Source organism: Benincasa hispida, chromosome 12 (assembly GCF_009727055.1).
Source record: "Benincasa hispida cultivar B227 chromosome 12, ASM972705v1, whole genome shotgun sequence".
Taxonomy (NCBI): Eukaryota; Viridiplantae; Streptophyta; class Magnoliopsida; order Cucurbitales; family Cucurbitaceae; genus Benincasa; species Benincasa hispida.
Genome location: NC_052360.1, coordinates 29940116 through 29951969, shown reverse-complemented (window position 1 = coordinate 29951969; position 11854 = coordinate 29940116).

The window sequence follows — 11854 nt, the reverse complement described above, 5'->3', positions numbered from 1 at the left end:
AAGGTAATTTTATCATGCAAACTTCTATATTATAACACTTATAATATAAAGATCATGTATAAATAAATGCATAACCTATGATGGGTTTTAAATCTATATGTCATACATTATGGCATATAAACTAACATACATCACATGTACATTAAATAAAATCGATGGACCGAGATAATTAGCCTTAAAAGCAAAAAAATAAAGCTAAATATTACAAAGAGCATCAAGTCAACCAGTTCAAACAGGCAAACCAGTTCTTGAATCGCCTGGGCAAAGTCTCGTCACTTGATCATGTAGCATCTCCTTCATATCGTCGAGTAACGTTAATCGAGTATAAACGATCGTGTAGCATGGATCAAGTGTTTTTGGACTATGCGATGAGCATGAAGGCTGCACGATCGTGCAACGCACATCAAGCAATACATGCCATGCAATCAAGTAGACAACGACTATGCGATGAAGCATGATTATTTAAATGATCGAGAAGCAAGCGTTGAGTATCTTATACCAAGTGATCGAGTAGCCAAGGACTATGTGATGAGCATGCTAGACTACCCGATCGTTTCGTGTGCGTGCCATGCGTCAAGTATCATATACTCTATGCGATCGTTTACCCCGAGCGTCTACGCGATTGAGTAACCAACGCAACACAATCGAGTAAACTCTTTACTCGATCGCGTAGCATTAGCTATGCAATCGTTTAGCAAATAATACATGAACGAGAAGAAATTTTCTACATGATCGCATAGCCAAATCTAAACAATCATTTAGCTTGGGCTACACGATGCGACCAACCTTTGGTATTTTTCCTCGAAAGAAACAACATATCCATGTGTCTGAAGCTTCATCACGAACGACTCAAAAACAAAAAAAAAAACTTGAATACATACTTGATTGCTTGTTAATTATACCCGAAAACGTAAGGACCCTTACAAATTAACTTTAGAAATCTAAAGAAAGCTTTAAATAGAGGCAATTATCCCAAAACATCCATAAAATCATCCACAAACACATCTAAGACTTAAATGCATTGCAGATTTCATAAAACCCACAAGGACTGTAAATGAAATTCAATACATCAATGGAATTTGGAATATCAGAACAACCTGGCTCTGATACCAATTGAAGGAACTCTAAATCTAGAGAACCAGTGAGCGGAAGCGGATCGTTCCAAATTCCATTGAGAAAGAACATATACATTTATAGTTATTCCAAACAGATTATGTATAAAGAATAAATTACAACATGCTTCTTAAATTAAATACAAAGGATTGAGTGACAATACCTTTGAAGAACTCTTTCTTCACATATTTCCCTCGATCAGTCTCCAGCGCATCCAAACAGCACGAACGCAACAATCGACTGGAAGATCCTTGATCACCGGCGTGTTAAACTCGATCCTCGATCCTCGATCCTCGAACATAATAAGACACCACCACAAGATTACCTTGGTATTCTCAGTGTGAGAATCCAGAAGATGTGGACTCTGTATGATTTTGGATAGAGGAATGGAGGAAGTAAATGATCGAGTATGTGATCAAATGATCGTGTAAAAGAAGAATTCTATCGTATAGACTTGATACTCGATCGTGTAGTAATGAGTACTATCGTATAGTAACTCGATGCTTGATCATTTAGTCTCTGTTAAACTATCGTGTAGCAAAACCTTTTTCATCGATAGTGAATTCTTTGTGAGATGATTTGAATGACTGATTTGGAAAACTATTTTTCCTTTTATCTCACAGTTACTATAAACCGTGTATAACCACCCACTCAAGGTAGTTATTTAGAAAAAGAAATATTAATTATCATATAATTAATAAATTATAAATAAATACAATAACTAACTTATCATATTATATTTATAACCTATAGTTTTAATATTGCATCATATACAACATATAAACCATAATTCTTTTTCTATTTTATGGAATTTAATATAAATCATATTTATATTAATTCCTCCAATCAAATAATGTATCAAATACATTATATCAATTATATCATATATAATTGAACTAACTTAATTATATCATATATAATCAAATTTCCTCTTGTTAATTTGAACACATCAAACTAACCCAAAATCTGATTCTCAACTTGAATCTATTGAGCTACCAAGGGGACCTTATGGACCTGTAGCTTGAAGCTCCAACTGTACGTTAATAATTTACTAAACTCTTTAATCACAATATCCACCATCTGTTAGCTTCGGGCACTCCACTGAAGATCGACAGTTGCACTCTTTGCACTACTGATATATTTTTGTGTTCATTGGATATAACCAATCAACAATGTGATGACCCTTCACAAAGCTCTCGTAAGTACAAGTGGGCAAATTTATCGTTTTTTCCCCTGTAGTTATATCTAACTCTTTAAGTACCACTAATTCCTCTAATCAACAATAAATCATAGTCCCACTATGACTGAGTCCTCTCTTCCCAAGAGAGGGTATGGCCACTATATTCAAGACTCGGAATCAACCCTTAAAGGAGCAATTTATCTACTTACCCCTGCATTGGGGAAGGAGTGAATTCCGTCTTGTGTAGTTGAGTTCCTAGCTCTCCAATCAAACAAATTCCCAAAATGGTAAGCTTGTTGAGTTGGCAAGCTGGCCACTCTCACTCATACAAATCAAAGGAGTGCCTTCAAGAGCAGAGTTCCCAACTCACTCAGGATTCAGGTCATGTCACCTATGGTCATCCTAGTGAAATGTAAGTCTCTATTATCAACGAAGTTATATAAAGAGACTAATCATTTCGTGGTCCGGTCTTATACAAACTCTTTGTATATGATACACCTGCTCACATGTCTTCACATGAATGATCAGGATCATATCATTTATAGCACTTTACAACAGTTATAACATCTACAAAGTGGGTCGTATCCGTAGTGTCACCAGGATAAGGTATCCCTCCTTTATCCATATACTACAGACCATTTAGGTTAGTAATTTAAATTAGATCCATTTGTATGTCTCTACATACTTGTTTAAATTTACATAAAATAACCTCATGTCTTAGTTTATTGGATTGAGTAAATTCTTATAAAATAACACTTATTTTATTAATAACAATATGTTTACATAGTTCACAGAGTTTACAAACTACGAGACTACAAGGAGATTTAGGACACCATTCCCATCAGAGACTGGACTCCATGTTCTATCAAATAGTTCTGGAATTTTAGGTCCATACACTCTCCACCTCAATCTGATCGAAGTGTTTTAAGCTTTTTACCCAATTAGTTCTCAACCACTGCCTTATATTCTTTGAACTTTTTAAATGTTTTAGACTTTTGATGCATTAGGTAAATATGCCCATATCTTGAATAGTCATCAACGAAGCTGATGGAATATTCATATCGTCCTCTAGCTCAACATTCATAGGACCGCAAAGGTCTAAATGTACCAGCTATAAGGGTTCTTTGGCTCTAAAACCTTTTCCAGAAAAAGATCTTTTAGTCATTTTACCCTCAAGACAAGATTCACATGGTAGCAATGAACTGTCTTCCAACTGATTTAGATGACCGTTCTTAACCAATCTCTCAATTCTATTGAGATTTATGTGACCAAGTCTCAAGTGCCAAAGATAGGCATTTGGAGAAACTTTCCTTTTCTTATTTTGAGTCTTAGCTGTTTTAAACATCTCTATGTTCAAAATAGCTTTTACCTCAGTCGGTTTTAACAACTATAAGTTATTTCCAATTTTGCGGAACAAATTTTGATATTCTTCGAAGGAATAAACACTTCATCATTATTGGAAGAAACTTTATAAGTTGTTCCAGCAAACAAGAGATAGATATTAGATTCCTTTTCATAGAAGGAATGTAATAAACATTTTTCAGTAAAATGTATTTATCTTCTACAAATAACTTCATATCTCCCACTGCTTTAGCTGAAACAACCTCCACGGTCCTTACCTTAAAGATTGCTTCACCTTCTGTAAACTGTCTCCAGGAACCTGTTTCTTGAGAGAAAGTATAGATATGATTAGCGATGCATGAATCTATTATCCAGGTTTTATCATTTTCTACTAAGCATGTTTCGATGACAAGTAAATCATATTTATTTTGTCGTTCAATTTTAGAATTCTTGTCTATATAGTTCAAAACTTTAGATTAGTTGGGAGATAGAGGACAATCCTCTGTTAAAACTTGTTTTGAATCATCGTTTGCTAGTATTTATATGTCAAATTGATTTTACCATTAACTAATTTGGAAGCGAGTATTTTAGAACAATTTGACATGTTGAAAGTTTTAAAAAATTCTAATTAGAAAAATGCAACTAAATCCAAAATTAAGTTTTAGCAAAAAATAATAATGTACCCATAACCATTATTTATTTGCCACGATACTGTAATGAGTCAGAATAAGTGCTACCAAGGGGTAGTCAAATATTCCTTCACTAAAGGAAAACAATTTTGACCAAACACTATCTCCAAAATAACTTTTATTCCTATAGTCGTTTAGTTACCACTTTCAATCAGAAATTACTAACACATTAGTAATTCTATAAGTGTAACTCTCCGTTTTCAGACCTTAGAGGTCGGCCCCAATGATGCTACCGAAATGGGGAATCATGGTTAGGAATGAACCTAAGAAATCCTATCCATTTCTGGAGTTTGAGTTGTTCTGAATCCTATGTTACAACCCTCTGAGGGGATAGCCATCATTAAACGACTAGCAAGGGCCGCCTAAAGTAAACCACCATGAGCAACATAGGAATCTCAGGGTCCAAACTAACGAAGGAAACTGCAAGACATGTTGACACATATCCTTTACCCACTTACTATAAACTACTTCCCCATTCACCTTGCTCTTGACTCATACAAACACTTTCCGAATGGAGGTCACTCCCAGGGTGACACGAAGCGTCATATGAATCTCACGGTGTGAATTTTTTAGGGATATGACAATAGAAATCAATATATCATATATTTGATTTTTATTTGAACGACCTCCCCTTATTCACCTGAATCTTGATTTATACAAATACTTTCCGAATTGAGGTCACTCCCAAGATGACACGAAGTATCACATAAATCTCGATTGTGAACTCTTAGGGACATGAGGGCTTCAAAATAACGTATTGTATATGTTATTAATCTCCCACTAAAGTGTTCGAATAATTTATCATATAAGTTATTAAACTTCCACTAAAGTGTTCTACTATTTGTTTAGGTATATACTCAGGTTTATTTCAGCTAATTAAACAACCCTAAGTCTTTGTGGTTTATCCAAGTATAAAATTTATAAAACGATTTTAACCTATGATGTCTTAGGTGATAATGCATTTTATTACCTCACACTGCTCACGTTTGCTCATAAAACTGGTTAAAAACGCTCAATTATTCAGCCATAATCCCCAGATAGGAGGTGTTCTGTAGACCGTTAACTTAAGTACCTCCAGCCTTAGACAGGATTATATACTGGTTGAGTTTGTAACCACATTTTACAAGATGTTGACCTATTTAACTATTAAAATAGGTAGTTAGCCTATGTGAGCATGCAGTTTATCATTGTTATGGATTTTAAACGTCTAAGCCAATTTTATAACAACTTACAAAATTTTAGACATGTTAACCATCCACAATATACATCAAAGGCATTCAATATTTAATATAAAATTTATATTAAAACATTTGAAACCCTATACATGCATACTATATAATATAACATTTTATAACACACTTTCAATGCATGTAACATACTTCCTATGGTGGGATTTTAAATCTACATGGCATATCTTATGCACATATAAGATTTATTTAATTATAACATACATCACATACATAAATAATTAAACATAGACTAATATGGTTTTAGTTTTGGCATTATCAAGCAAACAAAAGCCTAGTTATTACAAAATTCAGCAAAAACTGACTTCAAAATGCTTCTGGATCGCTCAAACCACCTTGAACCAGACCCGCACATCTCGAACGAACCTCCAATGCTCAAAATGGGCAGACCTAGGCAAAAATCATCAAGTACCATCAAGTATACAGTATGCCATCAAGCATCGAGTATTTCACAAAATACCATTGAGTTGCATCGAGTACCATCGAGTATGGCATCATCCATCGAGTATTTCATAAAATACCATCGAGTTGCATCGAGTACCATCGAGTATGACATCATACATCAAGTATTTCACAAAATACCATCGAGGAGTACCATCGAGTATGGCATCAAGCATCGAGTATTTCATGAAATTCCATCAAGAATGCCATCGAGTATTCCATCGAGCATCGAGTTTGTGGCAGTGATTTGAATTTCCAGTTCCTGCTGCTTGACCTTCTTCACTTCTTTCTTCAATTACACCCTAATTGCAACTCTAATGACTCCAAACGAATTACATACACTTAAAAACACATTAAGGCTCATCAAACAAGAGCCAATTACAAAAGTTACAACATAATTGAAGAGAAAACAATGCCAAAACTTAGAAAAACCCATATCAGTTCATCATTTTCATACAATTTATGAAAAACATCCATCAAACTCAAATTAATGCAAATTGAATGCCTAAATCATGCTCTGATATCAATTGATAAGATATACTAGCATGCAATAGAAGCAAACAGATGCAATAAGCACTCTAATTAAATTTAATTTGAGTTCTAAAAGCATGCTTTGAAAGAAAATCAGAAGAGGGTTTCTTATGAACATACCTTTGATGAATTCTCCCAAATCCAAGCTGCTCTTTGTTGGGGTTGATGCCCTAAACCCTTGTTGGATCCTGTAGTTTGTAAACACTGTATTGACCAAACGCTTCTAATGTAATAATATATGATATTTTCTTCACTGTTGTCTATTAAATGGGTTAATTATATATGATATAGTGGACATGATATATGAGATATATTAATTGAAGGAAAATGATATAAATATGATTTATATCTAGTGGAGGAGAAAAAGACTATGGTTTATATGTTGCATATGATGTGATCTTAAACTATAGGTTATAAATATAATATGATTATATTTATTTTTTAATTAAACAATTATAAAATAATTGTTGGCAGTTTTTTCTCCATACCGAATGAGATAGTGGGAGGTTGCAATAAGTTTTCGTAACTGAAGGATAAAATGAAAATGGTTTTCATTTTGCAAAGACATCAGATAATCGCTTCACAATTTAGTATACTGTCCATCATCTAGTAAACGAGAGCCTACATGATAGCTCAAGTTGTCCTAAACGATCGTGTACACGTGCGGATTACCTAAATGATCGCATAGTCTTTTCTAAACGATCGAGCGTCCGAGTGATTTTACTAAACGATCAGCCCCTTTTTACTACATGATCGTCTACCTTTTGCTAAACGATCAAGCATCCGTCCATAAGATAGACTTTAGATATCTCCCACTTGCTTGGTCATGGTAAACGATCGTTCCTTCCTCCTTCCCTCTACCAAACCCAATAGAGCCCATACCTCCTAGATTTTCACTCCGAGAATACCGAGGTTTCTGAGTGGTTGTGTCCTCCTTTCAGCCGGTTCATGAGAAGTCGTTCCATGGTAGATGACAACGAGATTTGGTGGATGATAGATTTGACAATATCAGCAACAGCAAGAGTTGCTGGTTTGACGAGAGCGAGGTTTAAAGAGACGAACAGTTCTTCAAATAATATGTCTCTCATTCTTTTGCATTTAAGATTTGTTCTAAGCATGCTGTAATTTATTGTTAAATGCATAACTTGTATGTTTGATTGTAAATGCGGTATTTCTGTCACAATAAATTTGGAACGATCTTGCTTCCGCACATAAGTACTCTTTGATAAGAGTTCCTTCACTCTTCACGTGATTTCAACTCCAATTCTCCAGTGAACCACCAAGAGATATTTTCTACTATTCTCAGCCTTGAATTTGAGTGGTGGAACTCCAATTAAAGTGAATTTGTGAAAGGTTTTTGGTGGAGATAAATTTCTGTAGCAGTCTTCTCAAGAACTCAGAAATTCTCATATACCAATTTCCAGTTTTAGAGTTTTCATTCACAAAGTGCATGCAAGCACTAAAACTCAGCTCAATGCCAGCAGCAACTTCATGAAGAAGTGGGATTTGTGTGTAAATTTGGGAGGAACACCTTCTACTTGGTGTAAATGTGGGAAAAACCCACTCAAACTAAGTTCTCGAATTTTTTTATTTTCAATTTCAAATTTTAATTAATACCAAAATTAACTAAAATTTGATTTATTTAGTTCATAATTAATTAAATCTAAAACATCAAAATTCAATTTCTTAGATTGAATTGAAATTTAAAATTAATTTTATTTTTAATTAATTGAACATATTTAATTAAATAAATAATTTAATATCAAAATTAAATTAATCACACCCAATTTTAATCATGAATCTTATTCATGTAATTAATATTTAAATCATTATTTAAATATTATAAACTCTCCAATTTCATTTAATTTCAAAAAATTAAACATTAATTATATCAAATATAATTATACAAACCCTAATTCAAATTTGAAATTATTCAAATTTAAACCCTAATTTCAATTTGAACATTTTCAAATTGAAGTTCAATTTGAACAATTCAAATCATTATCATTCCAAATTACTCAATTTATTAATTCAAGGTGTTCATGTTTTACGAGCTAGTAGAGGGACCTTATGAACTTATAGATCATGAGCTCCAATGATTTATGATTAATTGGCTAAAACTCTATAGACAAGATTAATCAATATTCATTAACTATCAAGTCACACAACTATAGCTCGATTGTTGCACTCTCCTCACTTTAGATATATTTGTGTCCACTTGATTTAACCATAATCAGTAAGTCGATCCTTCATAGGTTGTTCGTAATAACGGCTGGATCAATATGTTGTTTTACCCCCGACATTACATTCTTGCTCCTTAAGTTCCACTGATCCTCTAATGAACAATTGGTTTGTGATCCAATCACTAAACTGGATCCCTCTCGGGCCAATGAAAGGGTGGAGTCCCTTGTTCAAGACCTGAATACAATACTTAAGAGAACAACCTTTCTTCTATCCCTAAATCGGGTAGGCATGAATTCCTTATTGCATCCTATGTCCTCAGCTATCTACCCAGTCTTACCCCTAAAATGGGAGGCTTATTGAGTCGACGTTGTTGAGCCAATCCTCACTTATGCAAATCTAAGGATAATCCCGAATAAATAGGAGTTCATAGTTAGTTCAGAATTAAGATCGATTACCTAGGTCATCTAAGCGAAATAGTCAGTCTTAAACTGTAAACAGCGTTAGAAAGTAAGAGTGACTTATTTCTTGGTCCAATCTTACGCAAACTCATTGCATAGAATGCCCCTACTCCTCAGGTCAATACATGAATGAATCAGGACCACTTCGTTTGTAGCACCTTTACAACAACTTGTAACAGCTATAGAGTGTGTCGTATCCAATAGTATTACCAGAATAAGGCACCCAATCTTATTCATATATTATAGATCATTTTAACTATCTAATCAAACCTGATCCACTTTTATGTCTCCACATAAAGTTCAAGTATTCATATAATAGCCATGGATCTCAGTTTATTGGATTTAGACTATATAAGTGCAATTTATAGATTTCAATGACAACTTTATTGAAGTAATGTCGAATAACATCTTTATTGATAATAGAATATGTTTAACTTTACAAACTGTGAGTTTTAGGACATACAACCCAACATTAGCTTTATCATATATAGGTTATTTTCAAGTTTAACAGAATATATTTGAATACCATTTGAACTAATAAACACTTCATTGATATCAAAAGTTACTTTATACATTTGTTCTAATAAACAGAAAATTGAAATTAAATTTCTTTTCATGTCTAGTACATGATATACATTTTTCAACAAAATGTAAGCATCTCCAAAAAATAACTTTAGATCTCCCACTACACGAGCCGAAATGACTTCACCTGTTTTCACCTTGAAAGTCATCTCATTCTCTGTCAGTTGTCTCCAAGAACTAGTTTCCTAAAAGAAAGTGCAAATATGATTAGCGATCAAGTGAGAACTTTCCACTAAACATGTTTTAATTACAAGTAAATCAAATTTACCTTGGTTTTCCTTTTCAGCCTTCTTTTCAGCAAGATATTTTAGGCAATTTCTTTTCCATTACCTATCCTCATTGTAATGGAAACATTATCCTTTTACAACCTTCGTCTTGCTATTCTTTACAGGAGTCTTTTTTTTCTCTTTTCCCTTTTTCTTCAGTTGGATACTCTTATCCTTAAAAGGTCCAAACCTCTAATTAGAAGGTTTCGTCCCAGATGACGATCCCTTCTGAAATTTTCTTTGGGTACCAACATTTGTTTCCCCTTCCTGATTCTTATTTTTCATCAGGGATTGGTTAGTCTGAAGCTCATTCAAAAGAGTAGTCAGATTATATTCTATTTTATTCATCACAACATTTGTGCGAAATGTCAAGAAACTCTTCGAAAGAGATTCCATGATGAAACTGACTTGATTCTTTTCGTCTATGACAGCCCTATTTGTTTCCGCTATATTGAAGTGGACCATCATGTCTAGGACATGTTCTCTAACAAATGTCCCCTCCTTCATATGGGAATTGTAAACATATTAATAGCATCATGTCGAACGGATTAGGACGGTTATCCAAACAACGCCTGTAACGACTCTATGATCTCCCTAAGTGACCATGTTCTCATGCTTCTTAGTTAAAACATTGGATATGCTAGCTAAGATGTAGGCCCAGGCTTTTTCATTTGCCCTGACCCATCTGTCATATGCATCCTGAACATTTCAGTTTGCAGTAGAGCTAGGAACTGAAGGACATTCCTCCATTAAAACGAACCTTAAATCATCTACAACTAGTATCATATTGATGTTTGATTTCCAGTTTGAATAACCTCACCATTAAATTTGTCAGAAGCTAAAAGTTGGATAAATGAATTCGACATGCTAAAACATAAACAAATTCTATTAGAAATTTGTATCTAAATCAAAATTTAATTTTAGCAAAAGTAATAATGTACCCAGATTTCATTATTTATTTGCAACGATACTTTAGTGAGTTAGAATAGATGCTATCGAGGGGCAGTCAAATATTCCTTCACTGAAACAAGACATTCTTGACTAAAAAACTAATTCTAGAACAACTCTTTATTCCTTTAGTTATTTAGTTACCATTTTTGGTCAAGAACTTACTAACACTTAGTAATTCTTGTAAGTGTAACCCTTCATTTTTAGATTTTTATAGAATGGTATCAACAAGTCCCTAAAATAAAAAGACAATGTTGAAGACAAAACTAAAAAGCCCTATTTATTTCTGAAGTTTGAGTTGTTCTGAATCCTATCTTACAACCCTCCAAGAGGATAGTCGCTTGGAAAATGACTAGCTAATGTTGCCTAAAAACGACATCAGGCGCAACATAAAAAACTCACAGTTCAAACTAATGGAATTGAACATAGGATATATTGACATATTTCCTTCACCCACTTACTACGAACAACTTCCCCCATTCACCTTGTTATTGACCCATGCAAACACTTTTCGAATGGAGCAGTCGCGGTAAAAGTAACACATAGAAGAGCATGGATCTCACGATGTGAACTCTTAGGGACGTGAGAGCTAAAAACTATATATCATATATATTGTTAATCTCCCACTAAAGTGTTCTAATTGATTGGATATATTCATTTATTTAGGTATATACCGGCCAAAACATCCTAAGTCTAAGTGATTATCCAAGTATAACAATTATATTTGGATTTAACCTACGATGTCTAAGTGATAAAACCATTTTATAACCTCACAACGCTCACAGATGCTCATAAAACCAGGTTAACAACGCTCAATAATTCAGCTATAATTCTCAGGTAGTAGGTGTTCCATAAACCAACTTAAGTACCTCCA